General features: G+C 39.9%; 1 protein-coding gene across 1 annotated transcript in view; it reads right to left on the reverse strand.

The window, feature by feature from the left end:
* The window catches only part of TRPM3 (transient receptor potential cation channel subfamily M member 3), a 455537-nt gene that overhangs the window by 204848 nt on the left and 229649 nt on the right, over positions 1-21040 (reverse strand). The window lies entirely within an intron of this gene.

The following is a 21040-nucleotide window of genomic DNA, read 5'->3' on the forward strand; positions in this document are numbered from 1 at the left end:
TCCGCCCCATACACTCAGGTCCTCTGGGAGGAATTTATTACAGCCCTTAAAGACCAGGTTGATGGCGACCTCCCAGAGGAAATTCTCTGCAGCCGCTCTCAACTTATGGAATGGCCTGCTGGATGAGATGCATCAAATCACCAATCTAGAAAGCTTTAAAAAGGCCATTAAGACGGATCTCTTCTGGCAAGCCTTCCCAGAATAAAATGCTCGGCTACAAATAAGACTTCTCATTCAGTAAACTCTGCCCATGATGATTTTTATTTAGCTTAGTCGGTTTTAATGTGTAGTTTTTAATCTTACATTCTTTAATCTTGTTTTAAGGGGGGTATTATGTATGGATGGATGTATTTTAACCTGTTGTACGCCGCTTTGATTGCCTGGAAAAAAGCGGGATAGAAATTAAAAAATTATTTTATTTTTTTATTTTATTTTTTATTTTTAAAAGTCCTGACCGAGGCCTCCCTCATTGGTTGGGAGGCCAGGAAGGGGCAGGACTTTCAACCGCCTACAAGCCCCAGCGGCCTTTGGGGCCGGAGGTCCCGCCTCTTTCTGGCCTCCCAACCAATCAGGGAGGCCACCAGCGAAGAAGGGGTGGGACTTCTGGCTGCAAAGGCCGCTGGGGCTTGCAGCCCTGTCCTTACCCATTCTATCCGCGAGTGCTTGGCACCCGCAGGGAGAAGGGAAGAGAAGGAGGCGGACCCGGCCCTTTCCCCTTCTCCTCGTGGATGCCTTCACTGGCACCTGCGAGGAGAAGGAAAGAGGAGGAGGTGGCATCATCCCCTTCCCCTTGCGGGTGCCTTCACTGCCACCCACAAGGAGAAGGGGAAGAGGAGGAGGTGCCTCGTCCCCTTCCCTTGCGGGTGCCTTTGCTGGCACCCGCAAGGAGAAGAAGAGGAGGCAATGGCAGCGGCCCCGGCCCCTTCTTCTTGCGGTTGCCGGCACTAGCGGGAGCCACAAAAATCTTATGAGACCCAGGCAAAGGAGGAAGAGGGACGAAAAGCTCCAAACTACTGAAAAGCATGAGAGTATCCATCTCTAAACTGTTATGTATCCACCATTGGCCAAATCTTGTCTTTCTCAAGACAGGAACTTACAAAGTCTCTGTTCTGTACATTGATGAATACATCACAATGTGCCTTATCTATGTGGATTCCCACAGCATGATAATTTGAATTTAATTTCTAGTACCAGCATTAGCAGCCTAGATATTCAGCATTAGCAGCCTAGATATCCAGCATAAGAAAATCACAACAGTGGCATATGCCTAAACAATCTACATTTTAATAAACGATCTTTACAGAGATAGAGGCTATGCCATTGAAAAACACCAACTGTGCTATGTAGTATCAGTGTGGTAAAATGCCTATAAGTACATTCCACCATTTCAGTGGAAGATTTATCCCCACATAAGCATGCATAAGATTGAAGCCCTACTTTCTTAAAAAGACCAAAGTATTTCATTCAGATTCTAAGTCACATGCTGGACATACTGTGTGATCATATTTTGATCAATTTCCTGCATGGAAAAGCCTACTCTTTCATGTCTTTGTTTAAGTAATGTTGCTGTCGCCATTTGGAAAACAATGGGAAGGACATGTAGCGGAGCTGAGCTTTGCTCCTGACAAAATTTATCCAAGATCCCTTTGGTTGTTTGAATGGTGTCCCACTCATTATCAGACTGACTTAATTCTCTATCTATTATCACAATGAAAAATGATTGACATGTTTGGTTATAGGGATTATAGCCATTGTACGTACATGACAAATCAGCACCATCCTATAAAATACAATAAAATAAACACCACACTGAAATAGTACTTGCACCCTAACAAGTGCTAGTTTGTTTTTCTTTTCCAAGTCACACTGCCTAGATAGAAAAAGATGAATTACCAACAATTCATGTGATTTTAGCAGCAGTAAAAACAAGATGAACATCAGTTAGTTTTGCACAGTTCTAGACAGGGATGTGCAAAAGCTTCCAATGTTTATCTTGTGGATTATTTCTACCTAAACTCTTTCTTTTTTAATGAAGCCATTTGGATAATGAGCTGTTTAGTATCATCATATCACTGAAATCATGCCTGAACAGTATTTTAACCATTAGGTGGCACTCCTACAACTGTATTTTCTGCAACCATCATGTGAGAAACTACTGCCATGTCACAGAAAGAGAAAGGAAAAGTTAATTTTTGCTGCTGATCACAACTTTATATATGAACATCGGTTGTGACATATGAGAGTGCAAAATGGTACAGTACGTTTGAACATCTTATTTAATATGACAGAAGAGAAATCGAACCAGTGAAAGTAAATTTCCGGGAAGCAAACTTCAGCTATACATCAGAAGAAATGTCCTAATGGTAAGAGCTATGTAAGAGTGGAAAAGGTTGTAATAGGCTGCATCTGCCCTGCAGAAATAATGCAGTTTGACATTACTTTAACTGACATAGCTCAATGTTGTAGAATTCTGGGATTTGTAGTTTTGTGGGATATTTAACCTTCTCTGTGAGAGGGCTCTGGTACCATGACAAACTACAATCCCAGGATCCCATAGGCTGGAGCCATGGCACTTAAAGTGGTGTCAAACTGAGTTACTGTATTTCTGTAGCGAAGATGCAATCATAGGCACAGGTAAACTCTGCTATGCTGGAGGTATCAAAGGTGGGATAGAGACTGCCCAAAGCGGGTGGTCTCCCACCGCCCTAGTTTGCTCCACGGGGAAGCTGCAGCCTCCAGACTGTGGGGCTTCCCCACGGAGCAAAAGGAACCCTTAAAAATCAGGTTCTTTATGCGGCACGCTTGTGACGCCGCAATGTGCCAATGGCGCACTTGCGGCATCACAATGGCGCCGGGACGTGAGGATGCTAAGCGTCTGCCACATCAAAATGGCGGCGCCCATGTGTACTGGGCGCTGCCATTTTGACGTACATATTATGTACTAGGGCGGAAAAATGAAATGCACAGATATAGGATGGGAGACACATTGCTGAATGAAAGTACATGTGAAAGGGATCTAGGAGTCCAAGTAGACGATAAGTTGAACGTGAATCAACAGTGCGATGCGGCAGCTAAAAAAGCCAATGCAATTTTAGGCTGCATCAATAGAAGTATAGTGTCTAGATCAAGGGAAGTAATAGTGCCACTATATTCTGCTCTGGTCAGGCCCCACCTGGAATATTGTGTCCAGTTCTGGGCGCCACAATTCAAAAAGGACATTGAGAAACTGGAGCGTGTCCAAAGGAGGGCAACTAAAATGGTGAAAGGTCTGGAAACCTTGCCCTATGAGGAATGACTCAGAGAGCTGGGGATGTTTAGCCTGGAGAAGAGAAGGTTAAGAGGTGATATGATAGCCCTGTTTAAATATGTGAAAGGATGTCATATTGAGGAGGGAGCAAGCTTGTTTTCTGCTGCTCCAGAGAACACGACCCGGAACAATGGATGCAAGCTACAGGAAAAGAGATTCCACCTCAACATTAGGAAGAACTTCCTGACAGTAAGGGCTGTTCGACAGTGGAACACACTCCCTCGGAGTGTAGTGGAGTCTCCTTCCTTGGAGGTCTTTAAACACAGGCTGGATGGCCATCTGTCGGGGCTGCTTTGATTTGGATTTCCTGCATGGCAGGGGGTTGGACTGGATGGCCCTTGCGGTCTCTTCCAACTCTATGATTCTATGATTCTATGATTCTAGGGTTGCGGGGCATATATAAGCAGCGCCCCGAGGCAACCCTAGTACGTATGCAGGCCGGTGCTTTCGCCGGTCTGTACAGTGCCAAAGATGACCTATATGTGTGCATTGTATCCTCTATTGCTGATTCTGCACTGAGGAGGGTATTGCATTATATTACCCTAGATTACCTACTGCAAAATAAGTCTCTTATGGCTATCAATTATCCACAATATGTAGTGAATATCTGGAAAATCCAAAATGCCCCTCTTCCCCTGAAATATTTTACCTGGAGAAAAAGACATGAAAATGGTGCATCACATATAACAATCCTATCCAAACCTTAACAGAAACAAGTCTTCCTGAGCTTAGCATGTATATACAAGGCAGCATCCTTGATGCAGAACAAACTCATAATGCAGAGCATTCCTCAACAACTACTGTACTATGGAGTTTATCACCTGGGAAGAATCCCATGCAAAACTGGGATTTACAGTGAAAACCTCAAAAGCAGATTTATTATCAGACGATGTCCAAGTTAACCCAACATTAACCCGGACAGAAAGTAGAAAAGACGTGCAAAAGCACAATTGATTTTCAGATGACATTGCTGCTAAAGTGCATTAACGCGACAGTAACCTGGCTAGAAAGTAGACAAAATGTGATTCTTTTTACTTCTGGAAAATCCCCAAAGTAAAAAGAATTGCGTTTTGTCAACTTTCTAGCTGGTTTAATGTTGCATTAACCCCAAAGTGTCTGAAAATCAATCGTGCTTTTGTGTGTCTTCTTTGGGGTGTTTTTTTTTTGGAGGGGGGGTGTTAAATCCTGTTTCAAATCTTGTTTCTGCAATGGATGCGTCCCACGTGATAAACGCCTATATTTAAGAAAAAGATGAAGCAGAAGATTAGCATTTTAAAAAAAGGTATCTATATACTGCATATTATAGTAGCAAGGGCATTTCCCCCCAAATGTTGTATTTTCCCATAGTTCGGAAAACTGCTATAATATAGTGTGGATTGGACAGCTGTTAAGATGCTGCAGCAGCGCTGTAATAATGTATAATTCATTTATTGGGAATGTGGGATTTTCTGCCAACACTCTGGTGGGTTCCAATTAGTTTTCAGCAGGTGGCACTAGAGTATCAGTGTTGCAATTTGCAGGAAAACCATTTGCAATGAAACACTTTGACAATTCTATCAGGAAACACTGGTATTTTATGATTCGTCATAATGCACAGCAGCAGACACAGCATACTGCAAGCTTCTTAATGTTACTCGAGCAAGGAGATACCAAAATTGTCTTTTTCTTGTTGATCCTGATAATGCTTATATATTGCAAAATACATTACAAATTCTAATCAAGTTAGTAAATATCTCATTCCGTGGGACAAACATATCACACTGCTTTCATTTACTATAGAAACATCCAGGCAGCCCAATTAAGGCAGAACTGAACTTGTGTGCGTGCGCATGTCTCTCTGTGTGTGGTATACTGACAATAAAAAGTTAACTGCACATATACCCATGGTAAGGAAAACAAAGTGGAAGGGATATATAGATTTAAAATCTGCATATACTCACTGGCCTGATCCATATGTCATAGTATGTCTTGGTTCTTCATAATGTATAAGCAAGGACAAATTGTAGCTAGCTTTGAGCTGTCACACACTCTTGTCATCTCCTCCCCCTACACAGCCATGAGGAGGAATTTGGAAAGTGTTTGTATTTGTTGTTCTTTCATCTAGACCCACAACTGTGGTTAACTATGGATTTCTTAAACAAATCAGCTTCAGAAACCATGGCTAGGATTTGGCATATTTAAACAAACTGTAATTCATATTAATCACAATTTGGGCAAGATAATAAATGATGAAATGAATGTGATTGTGACAGAGGAAAGTGGGAGGCGTTAACATGCCTTGCTGTTGTTCATTCCTGCTTGTGCTCACAGCATTAACCCATGGTTTAATCGATTCCATAAATTGAGCCACTTCTCTTTTCTCTCTATTCCCATCCTATGTCATCTTTTCCATTGTCTTTTTCAATCTTTCTCAAACTAAAATCCACCAAGTGTTTTGGATACAATTCCAATTAACCCTGATCCTTAGCCATGTATGCTAGATTTAATGGAAGATGTGATGAAAAATGTATTTTGGAGAAGGCTAGTCAATCTGAAATGTATGCCCTTTGTGTGAAGGGGCCTATTTATGGTTTATTTTGGATACTATGTAAAGAAAGCACCATTTTACTACGTTATTCTTAGAAGCAGTTTTTCAAAGGTATGTGGAAAAGATGAGACCTAGGTTAATTCCTTCTCCCCCATCATACCACACAGAATCAATAAACCTATACTACTGACTTTTGTAAACACATATAAATGGAAATTCCAGATAAAACACAACTTTCACCCTAAGAAGACTGAAAACCTGTATTCTTCATGTTAATTTTGAACACTTATTTATTAATTTATTTTAAAAATCAATATAGTACTCTTTAGCCAATTTGGATTTTAGGTTAGTTTAGAACAAGTTATAAATACTGAATTATTGATTCCTTAAGACAACAACATTAACAACAATATCAAGAATTAAGGCCAAAAACCCTAAAGCAGATTATGTCATTGACACAGATAAAACTATTTGAGCAATTAAGTACAGTAGGCCCTCTGTATCCATGGATTCTTTATCCACAGATTCAAGCATCCACAGCTTGAAAATAGTCAAAGAAAATATAAATTCCCAAAAGCAAACCCTGATTTTGCCATTTTCTATAAGGGACAATATTTCATTATGGCATGATGTTTAATGGGACTTGAGCATTCACTGATTTGGTATCCTGGAACAAAACCCCAGGGGATACCAAGGGCCCACTGTATGTTATAACTTCGTTTTCAAAGGACTATAATGGAAGCCACCATTAATAGTTTTTCAGTGCTGGGATGCTACTTTGAAAAGGATGGAAAGAATATTCATGAAATTTGTTGCCAAGCCAAGCCAAAAGTAGGAGGAGGTGGTGGTGGTGGTGGGGGAGGTTCCCCAAGACTCAGAAAATCTAGTTAGGAGGATTAGTGGCATCCCCAGGCTTGGTGACATCCAGTGCCATTTTTCAAGCAAAAATAGCCCCCATGTATTTCTGCATGGAATTATTTGCGAAAACACTTCAGGATGTACAAATACTGGCAAAAACTGCAAATAAATATTTGTTTTCTGCCAGGGAGGATGGAACAGTGAATGATTTATATCTCTACTCTCTGTTAAGTGTTTGAGCTCTGAGTAGAGTTGCCAGAGTGAAAATTGGAGCACACTCCTGTACCTTCAAGGGTTGTGAGGAAGAGTCAATTTCAGGATGTGTTGTTTGTTACCTGATTGGGTGATAAGCAAGACCTCCTGAAATTCCACTTTTTGCACAACCATATAGGAGCCTTCTTCAATTTTCTGTGTAGTGGCTCTAGTTCCAAACCCCAGTTGGGGTTTTAAAAGTAAGTGCAAACATTTAAAAATAAGTACCGTATATACTTGTGTATAAGTAAAAAAAAATTATATTACAAAATTGACCCAAGAAACCTGGGTTGATTTATACACGAATCAATACAGTAATAAGGGAGGGAGAGTGATTGTTTGCTCCTCAAGCCTCTTCCCAGCCTGGTTACCTCTGGAGGGGGCAACCAGGCTGGGAAAGTGCAAGAAGAGCGAATGCTCCCTTCCCAGCCTTGCTGCTTCCAGAGCGGGCAGCTGGGCTGAGAAGATGCAGGAAGAGGGAGCAGCACATCCTTTGGTTATGTGCCCTTAAGTTTAGCCTTGGGCTAAGTTTAGCCTTATCCACGGGCCATATAAAAATCCAGAATTTTGGCCCCAAACCTACCCTCGATTTATACATGAGCTCGACCTATACACAAGTATATACTGTAGGTAACATAAACCATTTAAATTATAGCTTATGTCTACATAGGTTAGTGGGTCGATGGACTGCTCTGCCAATTTTAAGTACTCCAAGTCCAGTCTGTTATTCTCATCTCTTTAATTTAAGGCGAGATCAAGTGCAGATATGTAGTAACACAGAGACTGCTGGAACTGCTAAAATAATGTGATGTTGCAAATGTCACTAGCTGAAGTGATGTTACAATGGTGTCTAACCATTAGTCATTTGCACTAATTAGCAGTACACAACAGTTTTTTAATGACATAATCAAGAGAAGCAAAGCAAAGGAATGATACAGAATTGTTGTGTGGACAGAGATGGGTTGCTCTGATTGTCTTTGCAACACAGCATAAACAATGTGTCAATCGATTATCTATGTACCTGGGAATTTTGTTTGAACCACATGTGGTAAGTTCTGTACAGGTAGAAGGTATGAGCAGTGATGAAACTTGTCCAAGCCTGCTAGATATCCTCAAATGGCTATACCATTTGTATTACAGGCCTGCAGTTCAGTGACAGATGCCATGCTCTGGATGCTCAACATCCCAGGTTCAATTGCTAGCATTTCAAAACAGGACTGGAAAAATTCTATAGAACTTCTACCAGTCAGCATCCCCAGTATTAGGCTGTCTCAGCATAAGGCAGCTTTCTAGGCTTCCATGAGTGGGGGGGGGGGGGGGGGTGTCACATATAATCTATATCCCACATGCAATCTGGAAACCGGCTAGTTTTTATATTATAACAATTATCTGGGAAATTTACTTAGTGTCTTCTTTCGAATCTTTTTGGAGCTGGGCAAATATCATCTTACATTTTTGGGTTTTTACCATCTTATCAAATTAATGTTTTATTATTTTGCTGCTGATTTTATTCCTGTTTTAGCATTGTCTTTTCATGGCCTTGTTCTCATTTTTTAAACCACTATGATCATTAAAAGGTCAAATGCAAAAGATAGATCTGATAACAGACAGACAGAAAGAGATCCAATCTTCCTGATCTCAGCCAAATGTTAGCCAAATCTTAACCACCAATAACAATTTAAAAATTGTAGGTGGGGAGCATGCATCATACAAGTTGAGTCTCCCATATTCAAAATGCTTGAGACCAGAAATATTTTGGACTTTGGGATTTTTGGATTTTGGAATATTTGCATATACATAATGAGATATCTTGGAGATGGGATCCAAGTCTAAACAAGAAATTCACTTATTTTTCACATACACTTTATTAAACATAGCCTGAAGGTAACTGAATACATAATATTTTTAATAATTTTGTACATGAAACATAGTTTGTCTACACTGAACCATCGGAAATCAAAGGTGTCACTCTCTCAGCCATCCATGTGTGTGCTCAGAATTGTACCATGTGAACAATCTTGGATTTTGGAGGATTTCAAAATTCCAGAGAAGAGAGATTCAGTCTATATAGGAAAGAAGCATTAATTAATTAAGCTTACTTCCAGATAAGGACACTTGGCAGTTTTAGAGATAGGACATATTTTTAATAGAGATATTGTTCTTGCATTACATGGTGTTTCTACTTGTTGAGAAGTTAATGTAAAATCAATCTGAGATAGCTAAAGAAATAGTAACTAGCATGCAGCTATTGTTATTTTGGCACAACAGCTGTTTATACCCCATTATTAGTATTGCTGTTGGACAGGTATAGTAATTTTCTCAGTTCCTGGAGTGTAGATTAGATATAATCTGTTAATCAAAGATATAACCATTTTAGTCTGTGGAATCAATATGTAGAGACATTTTGTAGCACCTTTGAGATTAACTGAAAGAAGTTGGCAGCATCTGAGGAAGTAGACTGAAGTCTATGAAAGCTCATGCTGCCAACTTCTTTCTTTCAATAAGTCTCAAAGATGCTACAAGATCTCTCTATAACCTGTATATACCAGGTTATTACGCATTTAACATGATAGATCAGACACTTAAGATCCTTGAGTGAATCTGGTCTGGAGCTGTGAGATGAAAAGTCCAAGCAGCTGATTGCCAGTAGGGAAGTAAAGAATATTTGCAAATGTTGTTTTTGTTGACAATAAAGATTGTTCCAATTTATGGCAACATCAGTTGAAAAAAAATGGTCAAGCTCTGTGAGATACTTCACATCTGAGGATTTGCATAAAAGTCCACATGAAAAATAATTGAAAAATGTTCAAAAAACCTTTGTAAAATTTCTTAGTGGGAAGAAAAATTTCTGAAATTCTTCCTTCTTGCTTGCAAGAACAACGTCAGTGAAGAACTACATCTCTATGGCCAAGCAAACTTATCCAGTGAACACAACAGTTCTTAGGGTAGAGTATGGGCTGGGTGACTCTGAGTAGATTATGACCCAGCAGTATAAAAATCCCTATGTATCAGAGGAACTTATCACATGGACAGAAAACCTGACTGCACCCCAACAGAATGCAGCAGGGTTGTGGGATGCAGGTGGGAATTATCGCATGTAATTTGCTGCCAATTTGGCTGAGCAAGTGCAATCTCGCTTTATCCTGGGTCCCAGGCATGCTTCGAAGGCTGCTTTTCAAAGTCTGAAAGCTCCCAAATTACGTGCACTAATTCTTGCTTTCATCCTGCAACCCAGCTACATCCTGTTGGGGTGCAGTCGGGTTTTTTTGTCCATGCAATAAGCTCCAGAATCTTTGAAGAGTACCTAATGTGGAAAATTGGTATTATTGCTTTTATACCAGCATCATGGTTCAGTGTATCATCAAATAAGAGAAAACAGAAATTGTTAAGAGGAAGGAAGTATTTGTATTTGTGGACCACAGCTTTTGAACATGATAGTTAAGGAGATGGTTAAATTATACTGTTAAACTTATCAGTGTCAGTACCAACAAATTCAGCAGATGTCACTGAACAAATTTAGGTTTCAGAGATCAAGGGAGAGGGAAAAGCAGAAATCTGACAGTCTTAGAAGTGGAAATGTAATTTGAATTTCCATATCAAATTAATAGTTGTTTACTAATTTAGTGTGTAAAGAGTTCGTTATGCCTGGAACTACATGAGGAAAATAATAAAATTATCATCTGAAGATAATTGATATGCAAGTGTAGGCTATTCTTTTTCAAAGCCAATGTAATTAAATTATTGACAGTGTTTTTCCTGTTGTTAGATACTATAATACTAGTTGTTTTTTAAAAAAAGGAGGGAATAAATTATGTGAAGAAAACAAAAATCCTGAGTTAAATAACAAGACGCTGAAAAAGAGAAGTCCACTGCAGCTGATATCTTGTTATCACAAGTTTCTCTTACACTGAATATTTCTCTTAAAACACAGTGGCTTAGCTCAATCTACAACCGTGAACAGTAGCATGAGAAGTGCTACTGTGTGTAAGTGTACACATCACTTTAGTGTGAAAATACTCCATTACAACCAAAGCCTGGAAATAACCCTTTCTCTCACAACATGTTAATGTTCACAAAATAATTAATTCCCAAGGTTGGTCATTATGAGGAGTTCTAGAGCAATGTGCTACTTATTAACGTGTTGCTTTCGTTGTCTGGGGAATGCTATTTCTTACTTCATAAGATGGCTGGAGGGGTTAGGTTTCTGTTTAGCAACTCTTTACATAGGGTTCCTGTGCCCCAAAGTAGCACTAGATCCTGCTGTTTCTTTTTCCATTAGCAAATAATTAGTGGATAGACACAAAGCAGCAGGAACTGAATCCAAATGTGCCAAAAATCACATTTGTTTTTGTTTGTTTTTTTATTTATATACCGCTATTCCAAAGATCATAGCGGTGAACAGCAAGTAAGCTAATTAGCAAGTAAGCTAATTTCTTGACAGTGCAAGGCCAAAAGACACCACATGATCTGGAAGCCATACAAGGCCCATTCAGTGTGGCCCTCCCAAAGCCTTGATGCTCCCCCCAATTTTTTTAATGCAAAAAGCATGCCTTTACGGGGGGGGGGGGGGAACCCCTCTCTCATTGTGATCTACCAGAGCCATAACAAGCTATTTTGGAGGGCTCCCCACCACATCCAACAATCCCCATATGGTCCAGGAGTCCTGTGGTCCTCCAGCCTCAGCAGTGTGCCCATCCCTGACTTAGAAAATCCAATCTTTCATCAGCAATGGAGAAACAAAATCTGTGGAGAACAGTCACGTAGTTCGCAGGGAGTGTTTAGGCAGCGGGAAGGGATACAGCTGATCAGAATCCATGGGCTCAAAGGAGCCTGCACCACTGATATTACTTTTCACTTTGTTCTCAGTTGCCTTTTATGTCAAATGAGATTATACAAATTTGCATGGCTTGAATTTTTGAATTTCACCAATGTTTCAGAATTGCACACTTTTTCTTGGCAGAGAACAAATTAAACCTGGTCACAATAAGGGTCTTATAAAGATATTATTCCAAGCAATAGAATTCAGGTGGGACCCTGGTCTATATTGTAACTATAACATAAGTGTTTATGTATAATTTGTTCTAGAACCCCATTTGTTTGTTTTCTTGTCCGTCCATGGTACCCTAAGCACTTTTCTCCAGTACCGTATCTCAAATGAGGTGATACCCTTCCTATCTGTTTTCTTCACTGTCCAGCTTTCACTGGATTGGCTCAGAGGCTGGGGGTGGGACCTCTTCGGCCTCCCGCCTGCTAATTGGCCCGCAAGCCTACAAATGGCCATACGGCACTGGCGCCCAGCGCCATTTTTTATCAGCTCCCCACCCTCTCTCCCTCTGTTCAGGGTTGGTGATGTGCTGTCACAACTTTTCAAGAGGTGGTAGCATAGGTCTCAAATCTAATGGACATGGTTTCCTGTATTGCAGAGCACTGGACTGGGAGTCCAACGGGGACCCAGGGGTGCTGAGAGAGTAGCGGTGTCACCAATGCGGGGGCAACATCGAGTCAGCATCCCTCAGTGACAAGGGGTGGAGATGCGCATATTTGCTCAACCGGCACCCAAAGTTGTGAACACACGATAAGTCAGTTACGCCTTTGTCATCCTGAAGCTCGACTGTGACTGTATGGTTGAAGTCTATGTTGCAGAATTTTTCACATACTTTTGTTTCTGTGAGAGATTAGTGCTATGGTCCTATAGTTGCCACAGTCTTTTGTGTCTATTTTTCAGTGGATGGGTATGTATATTGATAGTTTCCAATCTGTTGGTCATCATTTTGTTTTCCATATCTGTTGACATTTGCTGGTTAGCACTAGAGTTGATTCTATCAGTGTGGAGCAGTTCCACTGGAATATCATCTGTAGCTGGTGATTTATTTCACCCCATTTCTCTTATTGCAGCCTCCATCTCAGTTTTTAGAATTTGGAATTTATCTTCATTTGACTCTTTGTTCCATGCATATTCAATTTGCATACAGATTGAATAAATGGGGTGATAGTATGCCTGCCTGACCCTTTACTGTTTGAGAACCATCTGGATTCTCCATATTCTGTTCTTGTCATGAGCAGAGGTTACTCATCAAGATGATCAGATGTGGTGGCACTCCTATTCCAATAAGAGCAAGCCATAGTTTTTCATGATCTATGAAGTTGAAGGCTTTGCTGTAGTCAATAAAACACATGCAGATTTTCTTCTGGAATTCCCTGGTGCGCTCCATCATGCAATGTATGCTTGCAATGTGATCTCTAGTGCCTCTTCCTTTCCTGAATCCAGCTTACACCATTGGGATTTCATGCTCCATATATGTAAGGAATCTTGCTGCAGAATTTTGAGCATGACTTTGCTTGTATGGGAAATTAGTGTGATGGTTCTTTTGAAATCTTCTGTGTCTCCTTTCTTACGGATGGGAATATATATTGATTGCTTCCAGTCTGTGGGCCATTGTTTTGTTTTCCATATTTGTTTGTAGATTTTAGTTAAAACTAAGCTTGGCTTTGCCTGTTGTAGTTCTATTGGTTTGTCATCTGTTCCTGGTGATTTGGCTAAGAAACACCAGAGTGTGGTAAAGATGACAAAAGTTATTAATGAAGAAAAACATATAATCTAGGGGAGGCTGCAGAGGTTTGCTTTTGCTGAGACCTATTTGTGAGGGCAAGATTCCTCTAAATTTTCTCCTTTCCTCTCCCCCTGGCTGAGTTAAATGAGTGCAGACTATTTTTGCACTTTGAACTCATTATTCAGCAATTTAAGTAAACTGAGGACACAGGGGGAAAGCAGGAAGGAGAAACTGGGAATTTTTATTAACATACCAACAATGGTGTAAATCAAACATTACATTCATAACAGCACTGGGACTTCTCACCTCCTTTCCAGCCACCCATTATGTCAAAATCATGCTTTGGGGAAACCCTCTGAAGCAGTTTATATGGAAGATGGGGACCCATGGGAGAGCTGCAGGAAACTTGGTGGATTTTCCACTCTAAACCTTTTCCCTCTCAAATTTGTAACATTTCTAGAAGCTATTTGCATGAGTGGAAGTTCCCCATTATTAGATATAGGTCTGAAATAGATGGGCCAAAAGGTGTGGTTTCCAGCTGCTTCGGGGGCATGGTGTTCAGGACTGCAGAAGTGGCTGGCTTTAGGGCTGCGGCATCCGGTCACCACAGTCCCAGATCAATCAGGGGCTTATCATGGCCACTGCAAGCCACTCTTCTGTTTTGCCCCATACTGCCCAGTATTTGCTTCTGGTTATTAACCTTTGCTTTAGTTTATGGTATATTTATTTGTCATCACCACCATACTGCCATTTTTATGCCCCAGCTTTTAGTACAGTGGACATTTTTTAAAAAGAGAATTCTGTACTTATCTTACCTAGAGGGGGATACTGCTTCTTCCATTCATATTGTTTTATAATCATCTAGAGGTAAGGCGGACAAGAATAAGGAGGAAGTTATGAAACAGTAACAAAGCTAGCTCCTATGTATATGGGGGAGGGGAAGTTCTGTATTGATTTCCATCAACAGACTCAAACAATAGTCTTGCTCACACTCTTGAATGATGTGCCATGGCTCAATAGGAACTTATTGTCCTGCCTTAAAAAGAGATGTACCTGGAAGCATTCCAGTTTCTCCAGGTGTATGCAGCCCATTCCAATTGCAATTGTGCTTCATAAAGAAAACCGAAATGGTCTTTCTTCTTAAGTGCCAATCTTTACTGCACTTTATGAGTATCATTTTGCTAAAAAGGGAAAATTACCAGTTGCTGTTCCAGTTTAAATTCAAACCTGCTTTCTTGGTTAACACTTGCATTCCTGATCCCAGTGTATATAAATGAAAGCAGCACATTTGTTGAATACTGAACCCAAAGAAAATCTTTACAACAAGCAACTAACCACTTTCAAGCAACAGTATGGTGAAGACCAAGCCAAGTTAGATCAGACCAAAACTTGGAATTATCCTATACTCTAAGCCCCATAATCCCCTGGCCAGCTTATTGTTCAAAAAAGGTAACTTTTCCAAGTCCTGGAAGGAACATGTAAGATTTCAACTGGACCTGCAATTGCTATTATTTTACTTTCAGTTGATGAAATAGGCTGCTTTTTACCTATTTTGAACTACTACTTCTTTCAGCAGTAAACATCTGATATCTGGCATTACAACTCCCATTGGTCTCACATAATATAGTTAACGGTCAGAGATTGTAAGGCTCATAATCCAAAACATCTGGAGGAGACTAGATTTATCTTGACACTCCTTCTCTTGGCAACTGATCTCTCCATTGAATCAACAGCTGCTCCAGATTTATTTCATAGCTCTGGGACCCCAACTGAGCTCAAACTCCAACTCCCATTTCATTTCACACTGGAAGCAATGCATTTCCTCTTTGCACCACACTGTCTGAAAATATTCTCAATGCAGTCACTCTTGAAATAAATAAAAGGAATTATGCTTTGCCAAGGTGTGTAAAAATGCAGACTATAAATGTGTGAAACTGCTTTGTAATAAAAGCAATAAACAATAAACAAAAACAAAAATATAGCAATAGATATTGCCCCAGTTACAAAATGCATTTCACGATGGTGTTTATCAAGAGTTTTTGTCAAGAAAGATGGATTCTGACTACTTGCAAGACACTAAAAAAATCTATCCATCTTTGCTCATTCATTTTTTCTGTAGATTTTATTCCCCTGACAAGAGTTCCATAGAATATATGATAAAGGATTGCACTCTAGCAATTGCTTTCCTTAAAGTGATAGAAAATGTATGGCTAATATACAGAATTCTACAGAATTTCTGAAAGCTCTTCTGTTTAAAAATTCATGTGCAACATGTGTGCAACACAATGCTCTTCTGTAGTCCCTTGTAATTCTTCCTGAAGTTCTTCTAGGTTAAGCCATGTTTGGATGAACTAAGTTAAGGAGCATTGCGTGCTACAATCTGTATGTGTGTTCCTTTCTAATTGTCAAGTTCTGGTGCAAAGACAGGTTTACAGCTGAACATTAAGACAACAAAAATAATGACCACAGATGATTTACATAACTTTAACTGGATGACAAAGACTTTGAAAGAGTTCAAGGTTTTCCATACCTTGACTCACTTGGTAATCAGAATGGAAACTGCAACTGCAGTCAAGAAATCAGAATAAGACTAGCTATGAAGGAACTAAATTTCTGAAGTGTTAAGATATATTATTGAATACTAAATTTATTATTGTTTGTACTATTGTATTTCCCATGTCTATGTATGTTTGTGAAAGCTGGACAGTGAAGAAAGCAGATAGGAAAAAATGAATTTGAAATGTGGTGCTAGAGAAGAGTTCTATGGACACTGTGGACAGCTAAAAAGATAAATAACTGGGTCCAAGAGCAAATCAAGCCTGAACCCTCCTTAGAAGCTAAGACTGTTGTACTATAACTGTTGTATTATGGCCATCTCATGAGAAGACATGACTCACTAGAAAAGACAATAATGCTTGATAAGGTAGAAAACAGTAGGAAAAGAGGAAGACAACTTTGCTGATGGATAGACTCAGTCAAGGAAGCCATGGCCCTGAGTCTGCAGGACCTGAGCAGGGCTGTTGACAATAGGGGGATTTGGAGGTCTTTCATTCATAGGGTTTCCATAAGTAGAAGTTAACTTGATGCCAGTTAACAAAAGAAATCTCAAATCATTCCCAACCCTAGTAAGGGGCCCAACACACTGCCTGTTTGGAGTGGCCTGCAGCTGCCCCTTTCCTAGCCGAACCATAGCCGTGACTACTACATGTTGTGGCCCCGGTCTGTCTTTTCCACGGTACAAAAAAAAAAACCACAAACAGGGGCTCCTTTTTTGGGGTGCAGAAAGGGTGCCCTGGATGTGGAGGCTGTTCGCTGCTTCTTTGGCACAGCATGTGTAAATGCTGTGCTGAAGATGCGGCGTGACACTGCCTGCCATCTGGTCAGGTGGGTGGCATGGGGGTGAAGTCAGGGCAGCTGGTGTGTGGTTGCCACACCCCCACTCTATCCCTAGGCCGGCTCTTTATGCTAGTCTGTAGTGTAGAGTCTTAAGGTTGATCTGTTGCACCAATTAATTCAGCACTGCATTTATTTTTGGATACAAATAACAAAATAAATCAGCTAGTTTATTATTTCCCTCCCCCTCATTTTGATTGAGCCATAGCAGCTAAAGTGGTGTCGAACCGCATTATTTCCACAATGCAGATTAGAGCTAAAATTACTTTATAAGATGCATGGAGTCTGATGCCTAGGCATAGACCTTTATAGCTATTAATGGGCAGATTGCACATGTTCACTCCATGCTTCTGATGAAGTAGACTTAGGACTTTATTGCATGAGAAAAGAAAGCCAAAATGGATCATCAGAGTTGCAGTTCTCTCTTTGCCTCCATGCATGCTTTTGAAGCTTTTCCATTCTCTTCCCAAGGGAGACGGTCATAAAAGCGTGCCTCCTGTCATGCTGAGAAAAAATCTGTTTGGCAACAGGCATGCTTTTATGACCGTCTCCCTGGGAAAGGAGAACAGAAGTTCTCTGGCAACATGTGGAGAGACAAGGAGAAAGCCACAACTCTGCCAATCTGTTTCAGCCTCCTTTTCCCATGCAGTAAGGCTCTTAGCCTACAAAAGCTTAAGTTACTAACTTCTTTTTCTCAGTTAATCTCAAGGATGCTACAAAATTCCTTTGCATACTGATATTCCAGACTAACATGGTCATGATGTTGAATTCATAAAACCACAAGAGCCAAAGTGGTGTAGTGGTCTGACTATTGGGCTATGATTGTGGAAGACTACGATTCAAATCCCTGCTTGGTCATGGAAACCCACTGAAGAAGTCATACTCTCAGCCTCAGAGAGAAGCAATGACAAATCTCCTCTGAACAAATCTTGCCAAGAAAACCAATTATAAGTTTTTCATGGAGTTTCTATAAGTCAGAAATTGTCTGAAGGCACACAACAACAATCGGTCCATGACAGCAATATCATTGTTCAGTCCTGATTCAATATCAGCCTAACAGAACTATAAAGAACATCCACAACAGTATAATTCTTATATATTATACCTCCAAGTTAACATAAACAAAATTAAATTATAATCCACTTCATGACTTGCACTCTGAAATAATAGTTTGTAAATATGTAATTTCCATTAGCTACAGAATTAACGTCCCTTCCACTCACAGATACTAATGTTTTATGGATATTAATATTTTAATACATTCCCTGCTTTTTTCTCCTTTGCTTACAATCCCCCAGCTGCTTCACAGCACATTTCTACAGCATCAATTTCTTATTAGCAAGTGTTTTTTCAGGCTACACAAGTAGATATTCTGAACACAAAAGAGGATGAGGTTGCACAATATACTCAGAAGATTTCTACTGATGAAATTATCCGGTAAATCATAACTCAGAAATTGCCACACCTCATATATACTTACTTGGACCATACAATTATCTTCTGAGTCCTTTTAGGTGATACTGTCAAAGTTTGTGGTACTCTGTTATGGAATGCACTCCTCAAAGAAGCTTGCCTTTTTATCTGCTGAGGAAGGCCCTTTATGTTTTGCTGGTCTTTTAAGTCTTAAAACTTTTAGTAATTCAAGGATCTATGGTTATATCTGGATTTTTCATATTTAAAAGGCTGTATTCTCACTGGAGAACCTGCTCGTGTTTTGACATCTGTGAGGAAGCCCTCTTCTCTGTCCCACCACCCTCATGGTTAGATCTGGTGGGAACATAGAAAAGGGCCCTCTCCTATGGTGGCTACCCCAACTCCCTTCCCAGAGAGGCTAGACTGGCACACTCCCTGCCCTCTTTCTGTAGAGTGGTAAATACCTTTCTGTTTTGAAAGGCCTTTGAGGACTGGTCGTAGTGCAAGATCTGTCCTGCCTAAACAACATACAGTACTGGGTTTTCTATTTGTTATATTTCTTGTGCTAGTCCCCCACCACCATGGTTTATGTTGTATGAACTGGTTGTATTTTCTATGAAAATGGTATCTGTTTAACTGTGTTGTAAATAATATTTTACTATTAAAATAGTTAAATAAATAAACTATTCTGTAATGGGTTCAAATACAGCTAATCAGCATAGTGAATTCAAAGTTTTTCTGCAATGCTACCCAAAAGTCCATTTTTCAGATCTTGAACACTGATTCTCAACTTTTAGCTCTTCTGATATTTTTTGACATTTGGATGTTTTTGACCATGCTGGCTAGGGCTTTTATGGGTTAAACTCTAAAACATCTAGAAAATAAAAGGTTATGAATCATTAAGGTAAGACCTTTCCAGTTCTCCAAGCCCCGTGATATCAAGGCCAATATACCTCAGTGATGAGGATATCAGCAATATCTTTTAGCAGACACTACCATCTTCTAGGGTGAAATTATCCAGCACTATTACAGCTACATAATAAGCTCATCACACATGAAGCTCCACAAGGCATACAAAAATTCATTCATTTGCTCAAAAATGCAGATGCACAAACCCATAATCAGACATACTTGATACTGTATGCAGATCTGGTAATCTGAATTTGTCTCTCTTTTGTACTATATAAAGAAAAATGATAAACTTTTAAATCTCCTTTATTTTAGTGGGAGATTTAGGCTCATCAGATGTACGATTCCACATGCAAACCAATGGAATTGATGGATTCTTAATTCTAGCTTTATTGGTTTTTTTCGCTGAAAATCCTAAAATTGGCTGAAATCTTTTGGCCACATGTTCTTGCTCAATAACTTGGATTTATTTGTCTGTCAGCTTGCAATTAATTCTCAGCTGTTCCCTCCTGAAATTTAGATGAAATACAGCCCAAGTAAGAACCCTCTTCCTTTTAAGTTGCTTCAGTTGTTAATCATTCCTTATTTATATGGGTGCATTTGGTAGGAACAATGTAACCCCGTGTCTGGTTCCCAACATTCTTTACCATTGCTATGCTGTCTAGAGGTGCTGAGACCATATTCTCCAATATTTCACAGTTGACAACTGGCACATGCATGGCCAAGTAACATCAGAGAATGGTTAAGATGGCAAAAGTGATTAATGAAGAATAATACATCATCTAGGAGAGGCTGCAGTAGTTTGGCTTTGCCTGAGTCTACTGGAAAGGACAAGATACAATCTCTTCCTCTCTCCTCTGAATTAATTAAGGGCATATTACTTTTGCACTTTGAACTCACTTTGCAGCAACTGAAGTAAGCTAAGGACAAAAGAGGACAGCGGGAGGAGAAAAGATAAACTGGAATATTTTAAAAAGTGAGACAACAGAGGGTTACATGGGACTGTCCCTACCAAATTGACAAATTGGGACAAATGGGTGGTACAGGTATGATCTGTTAACTCCCTTGTTGTAACATCTTTACTGGCCATTGGTTCATTTGTGGGCACAAGTCAAAGTGTTGGTTATGACCTATGAACGTCTATATGGCAGACTATTTGACCGTATCTCCCCATTCAAACCTGCAAGAGTTCTAAGATCTATGAGGGAAGGCTTTCTCTGAGTCCCAACACCGTCACAGATGTGCTTGATGAGGACAGTAGAGACAGCCTTCCACCATTCCTTTCAGGAGCTGCACAAACTCATTTTTATTTCCCTTGCTATCTCTTTTTTCTTAAGGCAAGGGTTTTATCCTTAGTTTCTAAACAGGGAGGTGAAAAGGCTTTCTTGTTGCTGACCTGCATCTGCATTGTTAAAATAATGCAGTTTAACACCACTTTAACTGCCATGCCTCAATGCTATGGAATTCTGGAAATTGTAGTTTTGTGAGATATTTAGTCTTCTCTGTCAGAGAGGTCTGGTGCCACAACAAATTACAAATCCCAGGATTTTATAGCATTGAGACATAGCAGTTAAATTAGTGACAGCCTGAGTTATTTTTGCAGCCTTTGTGCCTTCAAATCAACCCTGATTTGTAGTACATTATGAAATCATGTATTCAGAGTTCACCACTGTCTTCTTCTGAGGGTAAGAGGATATGACTTGCTCAAGGGCACCCAGTGAGTTTCCATGACTGACCAGGGATTCAGCTTCTGATCTCCTGGAATCTTAGTCCAATGCTGAAATCATTACCTCACAATGTCAAAATTAACATGGAACCAGTGAAATAAAT

The sequence above is a fragment of the Sceloporus occidentalis genome, unplaced genomic scaffold (assembly GCF_023333645.1).
Source record: "Sceloporus occidentalis isolate IW3139 unplaced genomic scaffold, rSceOcc1.0.p SCAF_1, whole genome shotgun sequence".
Taxonomy (NCBI): Eukaryota; Metazoa; Chordata; class Lepidosauria; order Squamata; family Phrynosomatidae; genus Sceloporus; species Sceloporus occidentalis.